We start from the raw sequence: 19438 nt of genomic DNA on the forward strand, positions 1-19438 counted from the left end.
ATGGAAGAATATTATACATACATATTTAAGTATTTTTTTAAAGATATACTAGATTACAGAAAAAGTACTGTTAATAATGGAATGTAATAGGACCATAAATAATCCTTGGATTACAATAACATGTAACATAGTTTTGAATAATTTTTCTTAAAAGCTAAATAACCTTGGTTACCAATACTTACCTTACACAATAGACAATTTTGATCCAAATTACAAAAAAAATATATTACGATACACAAAATTACATATAAAATATTAAATAATGATGAAAAAAAGTTGTAGATTCTTCAATTATGTTGAACTTCAATACTTTTTTTTCTTTTACACAACACCAATTTAAATTTAAAAACAAACACTTAACATAAATGTCATTAACTCAACTGATAAATGTACTTATTCACATTAGAACAAGTAAATACACTTATTTTTAATAATATCTCAATGGTTATAAATTATAATAAATTATAATTTAATTCAGTTAAAAAAAACTAGAGAATCATTTCATCAATACACTTGGATATACTAAATTTTGTATATTTAAATAGATATTTAACTTCATAGCTAAAAAACTTAATTACTATGAAACAAAAGTGAATGAAAAACTTAATGAAACAATAATGGTCTATAAATATAATAGTTGTATATTCTTTTGTTTTACGAAGAATGTGTTTATACACTAATAATTACGTAAAAACAAAACAATATATTTTAAAAAAATTGTATTTATAAAAAAAATTTTGAAAAAAAACAAAACATCAGTTAGTAAGTGTACATAAATAATAGGGAAACAATAAAATTAAGTTTTTTCATTACATGCTAGAAATGATTTAAAAATTAAATAACACTAGAATATAGAGGTTAAACTAATAAAGTAATAATTGAGTAGATCTTCCTAAAAATATCATTGTTTAAATAACATTTAATCATTGAATTTAAAAAATTAAAAAATGTAACTCTTTTAAAAAAAATTTTTTTTTAATTTTATTTTTACTTTTCTGTTACCTACCTAAAATTTTATTTTTCAAATTGTGCATTAACTATAATTTAAAATAAACGTTATTAGTTACCAACAAAATTAAATGTATCAACAAGACAATTGAATGAAATGTGTAAGCAAGGAAGATTACACATTCCATTCAACGTTGCCTTGTTTTGAATCATAGTTTGAACTATTGAAATTATTAATTTGATATAAATTTTAATTAACTCTCACATAAATTAACCCTTGAACTTTTTTTGGTCCATTGTGACCCTTATACTTAACTGATGCTTTATTCACAATATTATATTATTCATAGAAAACTTTTTCAAAAGTTTTATCTAAAATATAAAATGAATAATAAATTTATTAAATACTTGTTTTAACATAAAAATCCAAATGTACAGATGAATATTTTTTGTCTCCTTTACCAAACCTTTAGTTGAAAACTTGAAACCATTAACAGATTTTGCATCTTGATTTACGGCCAGCTACAACTGAAAGCGTATAAAAGCAAAAAAACCTAAACATAACTTACTTTGTAAATCAAAAACTTACAAATGAGACACGTGTAAATAACATTGCATCTTACTCTACAATAGATATCAACAATGTAACTACCATTTGTAATATTTAGTATAATTAATTATATTTAACATATTAAGCAAAGCAAAACTTACCAGTATTTCTTCATAATCTTCAAAGGGACAAAAAATAAAGGATTCTCTGATTTTTACCTTAAAACTAAATATACATTCAAAGTTATGTGTAGTTTGAACACCATAGTGCACCATAAAAATATAACTCTATTCTATTAAATATAATAAAATAGAACTTTTTATAAAGATAAAACAAACCTTAACTACAAGTCAACTACAGTATAGTCAACATTATGTTTACTACCTAATTTAATTTATACTAGGTATTTAATAAAAATTCACCTAATCAAAATCTTATATACTTAATACAAAATAATGATTTATTTTAACAGCCAGGTAGAATATTATACAATAGGTACATTAACAAAATTTATAATAATAAATTAGCAATTCTAAATGATTATATTGGGATTGCTTGATAATTTTCCTTTTTTGCTATAAGAGATACTCTTACCATCAGTAGCATAATATGGGAGAAATAAATTTCAAAAATATTTAGATTTTTTTTAGATCTACCTATAATCAATATTCATCCACTTACCTTATATGTTACCAAGTTTGGACTTACTATAATTTCAATGCCAAGTCTGAAACAAAATAATATAAGCTTTATAAATAACAAGATTTTAGTCATTCTACTCAAATTATTCACTACCTAGCTATATTATATAATTGTATGTTAATACTAAAGTTTAGGAAATAAATAGAAAATAATGATGACAAACGGTCATACGCATGATATAAAATATAATAACACATTTTTAGTAGGTACCTCGTGAAATCACACAAGTGATCATAATTTTTATTTTAGAAAAATGGTTTCTGTTTATTGTCCAGTGTTTAAATTGATGTTTTATTTAGTATTTTATGGTGATTTGTGGTCAAACCCTAAATAACATATTTAATAAAATAATACAAATGTGTACAAAATTTTTTTCATAAACGCATTAAAAAAGTAAGAATGTATTTTAATACAATTTGTTAACATAATATAAAATATGATCTATTGGGTATAATTTATTATTTTACAACATACATTATATTGAATATAACATTAAAGGAATTGAGCAATAAAAATATTATTGAAAAAAAAATGGAAATTTATAGTCTATCCATAAATTGATCAATGTATTATTTTGTGAACAAGAACTACATTTTTAAAATCCAAACTATTAAAATGTAGGTACCTATGTCTATTATATTTGTTTCAAACCCTTCTCATTATACATAAAATAAAATACAGTGAATTCCACTTAATGTGATCACTGGTTTATAGAATAAACCATTTATTGGAATCATAAAAGATAAACCCATACCAAATTGTATGTTATCAATATTAAATTGACCTTTTAATAGAATCACTAATGTACTGGATAATTAAATCACTTTTATAAATATATTTTCGATTTCATGGTTTTTCAGACTGATTATGTTAGGCGCACAATGGAGGGTTCAATGGTAGTAGTTGTTACCCTTGATTTTTTGTTAGCTGGGTGGGTGGACCACCTGGCTCCAAAATATTTACATCATAAAAATTCTACTACGTATAAAAATATTGAAAATAAACTATTGAATAATTATAGGCTATAGACATAAGTCTATTAGCCAATATAGAGGTAACCAATTCAATTTGCTACCCCTATTAATTTTGAGTGTGCGCCACTGGTAAGGAGACCAATGCTGGTATAAGGTATTTAGTATACAATTCAATTGGATTTTTAAACTTATCGATGTATTAATATATAACCTGTCATTTAGTATAATTGTTGTAGTTAATATTCAAAAATTGTTCTTACATTACATCGAGAAACGAGTTATCTATAAAAGAAAAAAAAGCCGGTAAGTGGGTGACGCTTTGCTGTACATTAGGTTACAAGTGGATCTCTATAATGGATGGTGTTAAATTCGAATTTAATGATATAATATCAATGAATACGGTTAGGTTTGTCAGTCTAAGATATTATATATTATATTTATATTGTTATTATTAATTTGTTAGCTGGTAAGTGAATTAATATTATTCGTATATTATCATATTTTTATATAATAATATACTTTAGAAATTTCAAGTACCCATGAATAATATTTTTAAACTATAACACAAAGTAAAACCATACTTCTTCGTTTCAATATCTAATGTTGTCCAAACTTGAACTTGAAATAGCTATAAAAAAACTGTGTTTGTTAATTTTTTAGATTTTTTGGTTACAGTAAGAACTAGTTACGTGGAAACTTATTTTAGATTTTTAATCCTTAGCTATAAAAATTGAACATTTTATAAATTTGAAAATAATGCAAAATAATTTGTAAATTTTCAATTTGATAAATGTTGTCAAACTTTGAATTTTAAAAAAAAATTTTGCTTATGTATTTTTAATACTTGAAAACTGATATTATACCAATTGAATATTTTGAGCAGCATTGTACTAAATTTTCCAACTATTTGACACAACAAATAAAATTTTATTGATATTTATAGAAAAAAACTAAAAAAATTAAAAATGTCCGTTTACACCTCAAAACGAGTCAAAATATATTGAACATTTTATCACGTATGAAAAATTATAAAATAAACATATGATGTGAATTTCAAGTACCTATCTACGGATATTTAATTTTGAATTACAACAAAATAAAAAAATTGCTAAATGAGTAATCAAGTACCTAAATAACCAAAGTTGTAAACATTTGAACCATAAATATTTAATTCAACTTTCCAGGAGACATTTTTTTTTAATAAAAGTAGACAAACTTATGAGGAATATTGTATAAAATGTTTAGATCTTAGATATAAAAGAAAATTTTTTAAGAATTTCTAACTCAAAATAGTTTGGAACTTTTCATGATTTTTGTCAAAATTCAAACTTTACACTTAGATAAAAATTATTATGGATAAACACTGAATTTTTTTTTTAATTTCCACTTTTAATGGATCATGTATTATATTTTCAATTTTTTTGGCCGAGCGAAAATTATTTTTATTTTTATGATGTATACTGAGTTATTTTAGGTTATTATGAAAATCAAATTACAAGTCACTAGAGTCAAATCAAAAACAAAATTGATAGTTTCTTTTCCTTATTTTAAATATATATTTTTTTAGGTTGTTTTCATTTTATTTTAAGTTTGAGTAGAAATATAGAAATATAAGAAAAAAAAATCTTTTATGGAATCAAAATGTGATGTACCACTGTGATTACATTAAGCGGAACTCACTGTATTATTCAAATATAAAAAAAAAATTTTAATGACTGTTGACTAGCTGAATGAAAATCTCAATAAAGTGTATTTTGACAAACCAAATAGTTCCAGAAACAATAATATTTTGAAACCAATAATTCTAAAATTCAAATTATTGATTTTAGAGCATAGCAATCTTGAAAGCAATTAAAACCTAACAAGAATATAATTTTAACTTAAATGTATCAATAGATACCTACCTACTATTCAAGAATAAATAAACCACTCACAATATTATCATAGGTAGTCCCTAACCACACAATAAAACAGTTGAAGAATTTAAATAAAATCACAAATTCACCTACTTAATAACAGTGATAACAAAAATAAGTCAACGAAAATTGATAATCTGGTTGATACAATCATAGGTGAAACCACGGATTGAATCTACGGACTGAATAATATACTGACTTACTAGAATTTAAAATTAAAATTAATAACTTATTTTGTTATTATAATTTATTTTCATATTTATCATTTGGCCTGTTCTAATAACATAAATTGTCTAGTTTCGGTGTGAACATTTACAATTAACCATAACAGGTAAGTACCTATTTTCAAAATTTAATAACAGTATCTATAAAATATGTCAATTCAATATAAACTACTTATCTATTAGTATTGATAAGACATTATATATGTAAACAAAAAATGCCACACAAACATGTTTTGTGATTTTTTCTAATTGATAAATTCTTATACATATTTTTATCAAAAACCCGAGTAACAATTCAAAAATAATTTGTATTCATAAGTGCATACATACCGTTATAGATTAGGTACCTAAAGTAGGTATATAATAAATTATGAAAAATACCTTGGAAAATTGTACCTAATCAACAAAAAAATTTTAAATGTTATATGTATATGTATATATATACTATATTGAAGTGTAATATTAGGCACATACAGCTAAATTAAAAATAAATGATAAAAAGAGAACAAATAAAGTAGTCGAACTTCAAGTTTTAACGTTGCAATAATGATAATAGCTTCACTAACTTTAGTACATTATTCTGACTAATATGAGGTTTAAGACTGATAAGGATCAAACAATATGAAAAAACATACTAACATCTTCCATTACATTTAATTAATGTCTAAGTATTGAGTACGAAACAATCAATGTTGATATTGACACTTAGAAAAATGCAAATCGATAGATCAATAGAAATTTATAACAATAGGTGTCTAAGATAACTTTCGGATAATTTATTACATTCATACATTGATATGGAATATCAAGGGGAATACCTATTGCTAGATTCATAAAGAAAAGTTTTCAAAGTTAACAATGAATTGTAGTTTACTTAGTGTGTTTATAAGAATTCAAATAAATCTGACAAACAAACACTGGTAAAAAAGTAGGTAATAAAGGTAGTCCGACAAAGATGACGATATGGACTATTGGTAAATTGCAACAACTAAAAGCAGAGCTTAACTAGGTAGTCAATAAGAAAAATAAATGCAAAAAAATTTTTTAAAAAACTTCAAGTAGGAAAAACTTTTGCAAGTGTGTCTGAGTATGCCTAGAATATATATTACATATTATTATGAATGTGTGTACCTAAACTATAATAGAAATACATTTTAACTCAAAAACAACAGTCTAGTGTAGTAGTGTTTGGTGGTGAGCAATGGGTCACAGACAACCTATAGGTCGAGATAGATACTCTAGCATCTAGGGTTTTAATAAGAACGAGTTGTCGTTGACGTGCGTCCAGAGACTGCAATGCTACTCACCGGACAGTAACGTCGAAGCCAAAGCCATTTGTACGGCGTCCACATATTTCATTCGTTGCGTGCAAGTCGACGGTACGAGCCCTCGGTGTCCACCAGGCCCTCCGGCGGCCAGCAAACACCGCCGGTGGTCGCGGTGGCCGGACGGCGGACGACACAAATGGCCAAACGGAACAAGCGCGCGCACTCCGAAACGATTACGAGAAACCCAAAACAGCGGCACTCGAAACACAGACAGCGGATAATGGGTAACGGAACTAGCGGAACGGACCAAGGGGACACGGACGACCCGTCGACGCGAAACGGAACACGACGGACTTACCGCCACTACGGCCACCTATGGCCGGAGGGGGGATGATGTTGTCCCACACATCTTGAAGGGACGCGTGGGGGGGGGTCGTATCACGGGAATGGCTGTGGAAGAGAAAACAGCCGCCGCTCGTTCAGTCCAACAGCCACCGTATTGCACGCCACCCGGGTAGTGGCTAGTGGAGAAGAAAATGTACTTTACTATACCAAGTGCAGCACTGCTGCAGCTGCTCGCATCGGCGTTGCAGTAACACACCAGTGCGGTGTAACTACTGTCTCACAATCGTTGGTTATCCGGTTGATTGTCGGCGTTTTCGAGAACGCTTTTTTATAGCGACCGTTCCGTGCAACGTTCACCACCATCAACGGTACCACGGGACCGGCGACCAGTGTGACCAACAGGCAACAATCGTCGTCCGTCGGCCAAGGGGTCAAGGTCTCGGCAACATCACTCCAAGAATAAACATTTTTTTTAATCACATCAGCGGTCTTTCAGTACAACCGCGGATTATCGTATTGGTCGTATATTCTAGTATAAAAAATATAACACAGCAATACAATAAATCTTACGGTCAATCCACGACCGTCTGGCGTCTACCCAGTCGCACAACAATATCAAATCATATTATTTGTTTTATTAGGTATTAGTGTATTACTAATGACTTATGTCACTTATGATATAATATTATACTTATACTATATAATAGTCTAATCAATAGACGATAATGATATTATGATATTATTATGATTTTAATTAATACGGAGACACAAATAGCGAACAGCTAATTCAAGTTCAACAATATTATTAATTTATATTGTTTACCGTTGTAAACATCGAGAAATAACTATAAATGTATGGTACGACCTAATATGAAAGTATTAAGGTAGAGTTGTTTTTTGGAAGTTAAACAATTTATAGTTAAGTGGAATTTTGAAAATTAAATGAGAACCACTACTTTCTATTTCATCCCCTTAAACTATTTCCCTATTCATTTAGTAGTCAAAAAATATCATTATATTATGACATTTTTTTTATACACCAAATTGGTAGGTAACTAATTTAGCACCCACATCAATATAGGTATATATTAAGTATAAGTAATATGTATATTGTATATACTTTGGTGCTAATAATAACTCGTATAACTTGAATTTATTATATTATGCACTGAATAATGTACACTTTACAGTTTACAATGATAACTATAAATTATAATATGAAAAAAACATTTATTTTATAGCCTTTTTTATTTGGTGAACAAAATATAACATATTTTATTTACCACATATAGGCGGGTGTCCTGACCTTTGACGCAGAGGATGCAACCTGGTGCGTACCCAGGGGGCTAAGGGCTTTGGCCCCCCTTTTTGAACAATTTTTGTTATTCTAAAATTCGTCATATTATATCTGATATGACTATATGAATTAAAAACTAATTAGTTGTTTCAGGTACCAGTACCTAATTTATAGTTTATACATTTATACCATACAATATATCATTGGCGTATATAGGGGGGACTTAGTCCCCCAGTTCAAAATCTAGTAATTAGAACTAATTTTTATATTCTGTGGTACTAAGCAATATGGCTATAGAAGAGAGGCTTGAGTCCCCCCACAAAATTTAGTCAATTTGCGCCTATGCAATACACATATGAATACCTATCTTAAATGCCTATAATTAATAAGAATATTGGAATATGTACTACGTGCAGTGGTGTATTTAAGGGGAGGAATTACCCCAGGCAGCACTTTTTTGGGTGCAGCAAATTTTTGTGGGAGATTTTTAAAAAAAAAAATAGATTTACAATGATTTAGGCAGTTATGCAAATCAATGTCAACAAAACGTTTAATTGTTATTTAAATATTAAAAAAGCAATTCTGCGCAATCAATCTCCACATCTGATAATACGCGCGCGTATTGGTTTGACGTCACTCGTCCAATACATAAACCTATAATTGTTGTGTGCCTAAACTAAACATTTCTTGAGGGCTATAATGTTAGTAACATCGTACTGTACTACTGTCAGTACAAGAGTGTCGTATATTAAAAATGGTACCTATATTGTACAGGAGACCGACAGATCGTTTTTAATATTTAATAGCTAACAAACGGGATAGTCGAATTGCACTTATTACCTAAAAAGAAATGGTCGAATTGCACTTGAGTTTAAAAAAGGTAATGGTCGAACTGCACTCTGGTAAAAAACGAGTAGTAGTCGAACTACACTCGTTCGAAAAAAGGAATTGAAATTTAAAGCCACTATGGACGTTTACGTTTATTATTATAAATTATAATAATATTTGACGATTTAAAAAAAAAATAAAAAATTATATATACATAAAATTGATTTTAATTGTCTGGTGTAACTCAAAAAAAAATTATTAATTACTATCATTGGACGATTTCGTTTTCTTTAATTATTTATATTGATTTTAACCATGGTTTTAATGCAATAAGCCGTATATCATTATGCATTCATTATCGATCTCTTTTTCAAGAAATATTAATTTTTGATAAATTGACAATTTTATAAATAGGTAAAAAAAATTGATACCTTTTACAATTTGCTTGATTATTTCGTTATTACTTATTTGGTGCTACTGAGTGTACCTACCTACGGATATTCAACATTCTGGGGCACTCAATAGATTTGTATGCTGCATGATACATTGATATTTGATACTATTACCATATCACATGTATTGTACTTAAGTTTTTTTATGAGTGAGAAAAATTCCCACAGAAAAAAACCGGTGGGAAAGGGAATTAAAAAAAATGAGTACCAGGGCAGCAAAATCCAAAATACGCCACTGAGTACAATAACGATTTTTAAGGGGTTTAATATAGGCAACTATAAAACAAGTTATATACTTATTATATAAATTAAAATTATTGAATCTTTCAATTTCCAAGCCTTTTAGGTTACCTTAATAAGGTATACCTAGGTAGTTCATAGTGAGTGAAAGTAGAGAGGGGAGTCGGTAGTGGTATACATAAAAATCTCACTTTTTTTTATTTCCGTACTGTATCTTATATAGTTATATACCTGTCTATATTATATAACCTACCTACACGGTCACCTTAAAATAACGTATAAATGTATAATATACGTAGGTACTAAACAATGGTACTACTGTACCTGGTACATATATTTAATAATAATAATAATAAAACCGTATAAAGACGAATATTTATATAAACCAAAATAATAATATATTTAAAAGTTTTAGACAAATCGAAATTGTTGTATCTATAATAATATTATTTAATACTTCGCGACATCAATATAGGCGTATGTAGGTACCAGGTACCTACAATATCGTATATTATGTATGGTGGCCGATGAGTATAATTATAGTCTGGTATAGATCTATTATAGTTATAGTATCAATATTATAATAGGTTTATAGCCGGCTCAGCATCTCTCTCACCAGTCTCGGAATTTTAGAACTTTTCGTGTACCTACGTTAATACCATCGAACATCGCCCATCGATATAATAATCTTAGAAACAAATTTGTTTACTTACCACTTAGCCCCCCAAAAGTCCGTTAAGCCCGTTCCTTTTTTAGTTGTGTGGGATCGAATCCCCCCTCCCACTCACATTATTGATGTTAATAATGTTAGCCCCTTGAAAATGTAATGGATTTCCGCATAATATGCTAATACCCAATAAATATTAGATAAGTAGGCAGTACCATGGCATTATAATACTGTAAAGTGTAAATATATAATAGGTACCTACCAGGCATTACCAGCTGAAGAAACCAATCATGAAATTTGAACATATTCATGATAAAAAGGAGGGAAAATCGAAAATGTAAATCATTTTATTTCGCTCCACTTAAATTTATAAGACACAGCTACGCTGTGTATACATTATTGTATATAATAATATAATATTGCATAATATGAGTATTTACGACTGTTACGACTGTTGCAAAAAATACAATGCTGAATGATGTCAATGTGTAAATTGATTTTTATGTGTAGAAAACAATTGATCATTTCGAAAATGTCTAATAGTAATATAATATAAAATATTAAAAGTACAGCACTATTTAAAATTGAACATAAAAACATCAAATTATTAAATGTTGGGGTATGTATTGCAGTGGCGTCATTTGGGGGGGGGGGGGCAAGGTGGGCATTTGCCCCTGTCTGATTTTAAAAGCAGCCCTATGGGCCGGTGTCCAGTTGTTGCCGTTTTACCATTATTATATTTTATTAGTGCAAAAACGTGCCTATAATAATGTTATAATAATATTTTTAGTCAAACATTTGCTGTCTGGGAATTTTATAATATTTTCAGAAAATATTATAGTATGTACTAAGAAATTATTGTCACAATGATACATTTTTACTAATTGATAGTTCGAATATATTTAGACGTATGCGGGGACGTACACATTGTATGTATGTATTTATGTATGTTTGTTTGTGTGAGTGTGTTTTGTGAAGGAAAATGAACAGTTAGTATCATAATCTCGTATAGTTTAATTTCTAAAATCTAAAATGATTACAAATTCTAAAAACAACAACCGATTGACGCTCTTATTATTTATCATTGATCACGGACTTCATAACTTGTGACAGTCGTGTATGATTCAACTATTCTGCGTATTGTGTTAATTTAGTTGAGTACCTAAATTAAAATTAATTTTTTTCGTGACGCATGTTTACATTAATCTTTTAATTTGGGAAAAATATGATCTAAAAAAAATAGATGGGTGGTTGTTAAGGGGTGCGACTAAAAATATAAAATTACCGCAAACTGCTCGAAAAGTATCGAAAATAATTTCTAGCATGTTAATAAACAGACAAAACTTGAGCCGGTAAGCAAGCAATAAAAAAAAAATATATTATAATTTAAGATAATATTAATTTTTAAATATATCATATACTTATATAAGATATATATATATTATATAATATATACTTATACACTTATAATGAATCAGGTAAAATTGATTTATAGATAATGCTGTTAATAGATTTTCAAAAATAAAAAAAAGAAGATATCTTAATAAACTATTAATATTTTTGCGGTTTTTTCTTACCCATTCGGGCCGGTCTAAACCTTTGCCCCCCTCTATTGAAAACTGAAATGACGCCACTGATGTATTGTGGCTAAATAGTATAACTAATTAATAATAATTATTCGTATAAGACAGTACTTACCACTGATGGCGTAAAAAAAGTTTGAAATGTAGTAATTTTTCGTTTTAACTCTTCTGATTTTAACTGTTTTATTTTTGCTCTTTTTTTAATTCAGCGCCACCTAATTTTACCCTTTTTGAAGACATTATTTTCAAATATATAAAATAAAATTACACTTGTACACTTGACAGCATACAACCAAGTCTGTCTACAACCCACTTACAAATGAGCACTATAATAATATAGTGATAATTCTGTAATATACTTATAATTTATATGTAAACTATTTTTAAAAATAAATTTATAATTAACTACTACTGGATATTGAGAAGTTGCCCGCTTTCGTTGTTTCTAATTATTTTTATGAATTCACAATAATGCGGGTAAGCCAATACCTATCATAATATATATTTAATATTATGAATGTATGATATTAGGGAGAACTATCAACTATTTATAGTTAATAGTGTTGATACATATTATTTCTGTTTACTACAATAACTGTGGATAGCATTACAGCAATATCCTCGTCCGTAGAGTTTCGACTGTATTAAGTAAATAAGTTTTATTATTATAAAAATATATTTCATGTAATACTTAAATCTTTTAACGTTAAATTTATAACGTATTTAATCACTAATAAAAAAATTAATTTTTTACGAAAAAACCAAAAAATGTATAAAAAAATTAGTATACGAATGCCGCCTATGAATTATTTTCAAATTTTTCCGCCGGGGGCAAATGCCCCCTTTGCACCTCGTTAAACACGCTTCTGCGGCATCATCCATAATCTTGCATATCCAGCGGCGTACGCAAGGGGGGGGGGGGGCTATCGGGCTGAGGTTACCAAATTTTTTTTTAATTATCATATCAAAATTTGAACAAATTTTAATTTTTTTTTATCTTAATTATTTTAAACAGTACTGAGAATTTTCAACTTCAACTCCCCAAAAGTACCAACTGTACTCTGTTCAAGTTAAGAAACATAGTCAGCGGTGACCAGTTTTTGTCGATCCACAGTCATGACACTCAGATGACAGTAACACCCATTTGTGACTGATTTGTCGACCCCACCCAGTCAATTATCTGTATAGGTACCCGCGCGCCGTGTAGTATTGCCACGCGACTGAGCACAAGTCGGTTACGTTTCTTAACTTGAACAGTCGAACAGAGTATAGATCCAATTTTCTACCAAAAACATCCATCTAGTAACTAGATTCTAGTTGATGATCAGAGCATTTTTTCTACTAGATAAGTTGAGAAATTGAAGTTGTGCAAACTCTTGCAAATACCTTACTTTAACGGTTAAACGTCTAAAATTTTTAGACTGGACAAAATAAAAATAAAATTGTTATTATTAATTTTCAACCATTACCCCACCATTTAAAAATCCTGCGTACGCCACTGTGTATATAATATATACCATATTGTGCGCACTCACAATAATAAATAGTAATTGTACATTGCAATAGATTTTTTTTTTAATATTTCAACACTAACGCTAGAACCAACAATATAGTTTTTCCAAACAGCTGTACATGAGTATTCAGATTTCAGACATACGCATATTATTAATACGTACCGACTTACGTAGGTATGTTTTCTAGGTACTACCATTGCGAAAATTGCATGTAGGAATATATGTAATTTTTAAATATAAATCGAAATTCGTCACTGGCGTAATTTGGTTGAGTATTTTGGTTGCGAAGGAGGGGGGGGGCATTTTTGTAAAATATGCAGAATATTACCCTAAAAAAATATTTAGTTACTATAATGAATTGGACATTTGTATATCTACCTATCATAACTTATAGTTGTAACTTTGTAAACATTAAATTACATGTTAAACTATAGATACATCAATAGCACAAATCACGACAGTATAATAAACAATGAAATAAATAAAGAAAATGTGCATAATATTATATTATTATTTAATATTTTAGTTGTCACAGACCACTACTACGTATTTCACGTTAACAATAATCTATGCCTATTCTAATATTCTATGAATCCATGTAAGTACCTACATGATAAATAATATTATTTACAAGACACTATGTTAACTTTATTTTTGACTTTTGTATTGAAAATAACCTATATAATACTATAATAATATGTTATTTTTATTAATGACATAGTTAGCAGCCAGCATAGGAATTCGTTTTTTCTTTTTGTTATTTTTATATATTATGATACTAAAAGGTACTACAGTGGTGAGTAATTTAAACTGCACAGACGCATAGTGTTATACTGCTTACTGTTAATACATGTTAATACACTTATTTTGAGTTCATACATGCCTATACAGCAATACTAGTGTAGTAGTGTGTACCTATCAAGTACTAATTATGGAAAAAAAGCTCATGGGGGGATACGAGTATACGACACCCACCCATCACGTAAATATGCCACTAAAATGTCAATTAAATATTTAAATATTATACATTTATTATACGGACTTACATTTTTATCAGGGTCTAGGGCTACAAAGATAAGTTGATTGTGCACAACACTACGTGTACTATTATATTACAATTTACAATAATATATAGCCACACGCAACAGACTTCTGACTAGACAGGCCAGGAAAATGTAAAAATTAGTGCTCAACGCTCGCAACTCATTATAGTTACTATAGTCGGTAGTACTCAGTACCCTCACTGCAATAATTCTTTTTTTACAAATCACAATTGAGTGATTATAAAATAATGTATACATACCCTATTATGTTGGCAATTCACATTCATGCCTTTATTATTTTAATTTAAATAATTTTTCCGAGTTTATGTGATATTGCCTTGTTAACAATCTATTTTAGTGAAGTTATGAACCTTGGAAATTCATAAAATCTAAAAGGGAATTATGAAATATATATATATATACTGATTGGATAGTAGATGTACATATACTACTCAAATACTCGATATAACTTCATAGACATTATACTTATCAATTAAGTATCATAAAAAATATAAAAATGTAGGTACCTACCTGTTATACCTACCTACGTAATTAAATCAAGAAATAAATGAATGACAATACAATGATTAATACTATAGCTTATAGGTATAAACAATAGTTGTTTAATTTATTATAAGACAATGGACATAATTTATAATAATAAATACCTACTACCATCCCCAAAATCCAAGTATGAGGAATGTCCCAGTGGGGATTTTCAATGATTTGTCACTTGCCCACGGACGGAAATTATGTCTATAGACATAATATAGACATATAGAGTATTATATAGACTATAATACATAATGTATACTACATTTCTAAATAGTAAATAGTATAAAGTGTAGTATAAAAGTGTGTGCACACGCTCGCCCGTATAGTTGTTCTATGAATCTATTAAGTTGCGTTAATGATTTTTACTTTTTAGTAACAACATTTTTAGAAACCAGCAAAAGAGTTGGCAGCCCCAAAAAAATTGAAATCTCAGTTGCATCTATATTGCTATAAGTAGGTATATCGTTTACCTCGTATATCTATAGATACAGCCGTCCAGGTATACGTAAAAATATAAAATGTAAATTATATGTGGTGTGGCACTATAAGTATATTTTTTTCAGGTAATTTAAAAATGTGTGCCAATGATGACGATTAGCGGCCAAATATTTGAAGGTCTTACACCTATATTGAATATATTATTATTTATTACACTTTATAATTTTGTTTAAAAATATTAAAAAAATATACATGAGTACATATTATGCATAGCCTATAATAAATATAGGTATACATAAATAAATTCATGTAATTATATTGTATATATTATACTATATAATATATTTATTATATAGCAGCTAGTGTCCTTTTATTTTTATCTTAAAAATTAAAGCATGATATTTGAGCAATACTTGACCGCATTAAACACCTTACACGGCTATATGTAAACATTAAAATTGACAAAATAATAATACTTTCATTGTGTGTAAAAATAGCAAAATGTATTAATAAATTATAATATTAATATGATAATTGACAATATATGATAAAAATTATCACTAAAAATCATAATTAAATATTACAGATAGTGAACCATATACGCTGATAATAAATGAATTGGAATGTTGTTTGAAAAATGTACACCTATACAGCTATACCTGTATAAACATTGGTAGGGACATGTTATAATTTAGAAACGTATAATAGCATATTTCAAAATACTTATTTTGAATGTTTTCCGGTCTTTCAAGTTTCGGACCATTTAACTTTAATAATAATTTAGAAATAAGAATATAGGTATCAGGTACTTATGTATAGGTATCATGTATCATAAAATATGTATATTGTATAGGTATACAGACTTTCGTAGTTGAGTTCTTATCAAAGAACACCCCTATTTCCTAATTAACATCAAAATGACAAAATATCACATTATCAATAATACGTACTACGTGCATATTAATTACTGCACATTTTATTATACCATGTCAATTCATATTTCATTTATATTCAGTAATCAGCATGTTATTATTATTATGCACAGAATTTATAGACAATACTCGGACACTCGACATAAATAAATGTTACACAAAGATATAAAATCTATAAGTTATATAGGTACGTTATATATGTACAAAAGTAGGTACATCCTACATAACTAAATATTATTTTATTATCCTAAATGGCTAAATATCGAAAATCAAAACATGGTAACCTACCTTACCATAGTTACTACTTACTAGGTACCTCAAGTCTTTAATACGATAATAGGTACCTAATACCTATATAGGTAAGTAGTGACTACTTTTTGAGGCAGTAAAAATGCTTGGTTTTTCTATTTCAACATCTTTTCTGGTAGGAAAGTGAATCTATACTCTATTCACATTAAGAAGGAACCTCGGCGGCGACCAGTTTTCGTCGCACGGGGGCAGGCAACACCTGCAGTTTGTCACCCTCACCGATCAACCATGTATGTGGTTAAGCCACGCCCCTGCGCACAAATCGGCCGCCGAGGTTCCTTCTTAATGTGAATAGAGTATAGTTGGTAATTAGTAATTACTAATTCGGGTGATCATGAACAAAAGTTACGTACTCACATGTTAAACGTATATTATATTAAATTATAAATATGAGAATTCCTAAAAAAATGAAAATTATTTTTAATTATTATAATAATATTATAATGGGTGAGCGGTGGGTCTGCCTCACGGAATATCCCGAGCCGAAATGTTTAGCCAATCTACCGCTGGTAGTGTATTATACATTTATACATAGATCCTTATACAATATAATTTAATCACTAAATGCAAAAAGGGCACATGTCCATAATTTTCATAAAATCACATTTTTATTGATTTTTGTTTAGGTTTGATAAATACATCGTTCTGTGCAAACGAGGCACATGCTCAGTTTACAGGTACCTACATTATAAAATGCCTATATAATGTCAATTTTTCAATTTCTTTCTTCAATTTTTTCTATAGACATTAAGTTTTTTGTCTCTCCAGAACAATTTATGAAATGTGGACAATTGCCCTTTTTGCATTTTGTGATTCATATAGTCCTATAAATTAACTTATAAAAATTAAAAAAATAAACTACTTCCTAGGTAATTGTTAAATGTAATATTATTATGTATGATTGTTTTCTACAACCTAGAATATTGGTATTGCCGTATTGGTTATCAGTAAAACACAATTAAATTATAAGTTATGTAGTCATGTAGATAATCTAATCTGCTAATGAAATATTTTCTATTATTATAATATAAAGCCTAAATAATGAAAATTTTAAATAATCTTTATTCACATAAGTAGGTACGTATAAATATTTCAACAAACTGCAAGCCTACATCATAATCGTATAATATGTTATTAGAAATAAATATATTATTTACTTATTTCATTGTTTTTAGTGTTTGTAGTTCACAAATTATCGAATTAAGAATAATTTAAAAAGCACAAATTTCGCTTTAGTTCCTCGAATCTTGTAATTCGATCTTATGGTAGTTCTAGGTTGGCAAGTAGCACTGCAGCAGTCTCTATTTAAGTATATGGTCTATTATACATAATAGATATTAGATATTGCATACAACTATAATACCTAATTCGGAATTAAAAGTTGGTAAAATATCCAGGGTTGTCTTGATTTGAGTCTCCTGATTTTTTATTTAGTCAGTTAAATGTATATAGTTCAAAGTGCTTGGATTCTTCAGATACTTGCAGATTTATGTGGAAGTTTTTTTATAGGGTAGGTAATAATTAAATATAATATATATTATGAAATATGATTTATGATTAGTATAGTTATTAGTAAGTATAATAAGTGGTAACTAGTAATATAAATAATTAACTATTCAAAAACAATCAAATAAAATATTATAAATTTGTTTTTATTAAATTTAAATTTTACAAAATACAAAATACAACTTTAATTGTATTACCTATTTTCTTTATCGTTTCCATTATTTTGAATATTTCATACAAATTTAAGAACATATTCAAATAAGAAGATTTTACTAAGTGTCTAAGTACTATTATTCAAGTATATATATTATATATTATAAGTAATACAAGTAGGTATAATACTTATATTAGCATAACATATGAATTGATATTAAAAAGGTACCTACGTATTAAGTACATATATAGGCTACGTGTTTTAGAGTTTAAGGAGTAGGTAAGTAAGAAAAAGTGGACGTCCTTCATACGTTGGGTTACGCTATACTACATGTATATGGGTGAGCCACAGGGGCGCATGCATATTGTTGTCCTTATCATCATGTACCTATTACATTTTATTATTTTAATATAGTTTTTAAGCTAATAACTATCGAACACACTTTTCAAAGTAGTATTTTTCAACTGTATATTTACAAAACAAACTTCGTACTCACAAATACACAGTTAGATATATATTTATTATGAAGTTCTAACTTTTAAGACATTTTATATAATATTGTCTAAACGGACAGATGATTGTATTTACGCAATATGTCTGTGAAAATGTTGTACCTATATATACAACATTTTCTCAAGTATACTTACCTTTATTAGCTATTTATTTTTTATCTGTAACTACCTATAGCTATAAATTTAAATAAATATCAAATGACATATTGAGAATATGCATTGTCTAGACTTTTTATTTAAGTGCATTTTTAAGTATTTACTCAATTCATACTTGTTAAACTAACTTACAATTGATGAGTTATACGTACCTAAATTTTAGATTTTATAGTATTTGCTATTTGGAAATGTACTCAAATGTGAAATATAGTTATTTTTTCAGTAACCGTCATCGTGATAAGAAAATTATTCAGTTGCTATGAAGTAGGTAGGTATACATATTAAATATATTATGTATAATGAATTATGATCATTGAGAATAAAA

General features: G+C 28.1%; 1 protein-coding gene and 1 pseudogene across 50 annotated transcripts in view; both read right to left on the bottom strand.

The window, feature by feature from the left end:
• The window catches only part of LOC132951720 (uncharacterized), a 124808-nt pseudogene extending 117573 nt beyond the window's left edge, over positions 1–7235 (bottom strand).
• Positions 1–19438, bottom strand: part of LOC132951710 (longitudinals lacking protein-like) — a 208869-nt gene that overhangs the window by 157134 nt on the left and 32297 nt on the right. The gene's annotated exons all lie outside the window — the stretch shown is intronic.

This window comes from Metopolophium dirhodum, chromosome 9 (assembly GCF_019925205.1).
Source record: "Metopolophium dirhodum isolate CAU chromosome 9, ASM1992520v1, whole genome shotgun sequence".
NCBI lineage: Eukaryota > Metazoa > Arthropoda > Insecta > Hemiptera > Aphididae > Metopolophium > Metopolophium dirhodum.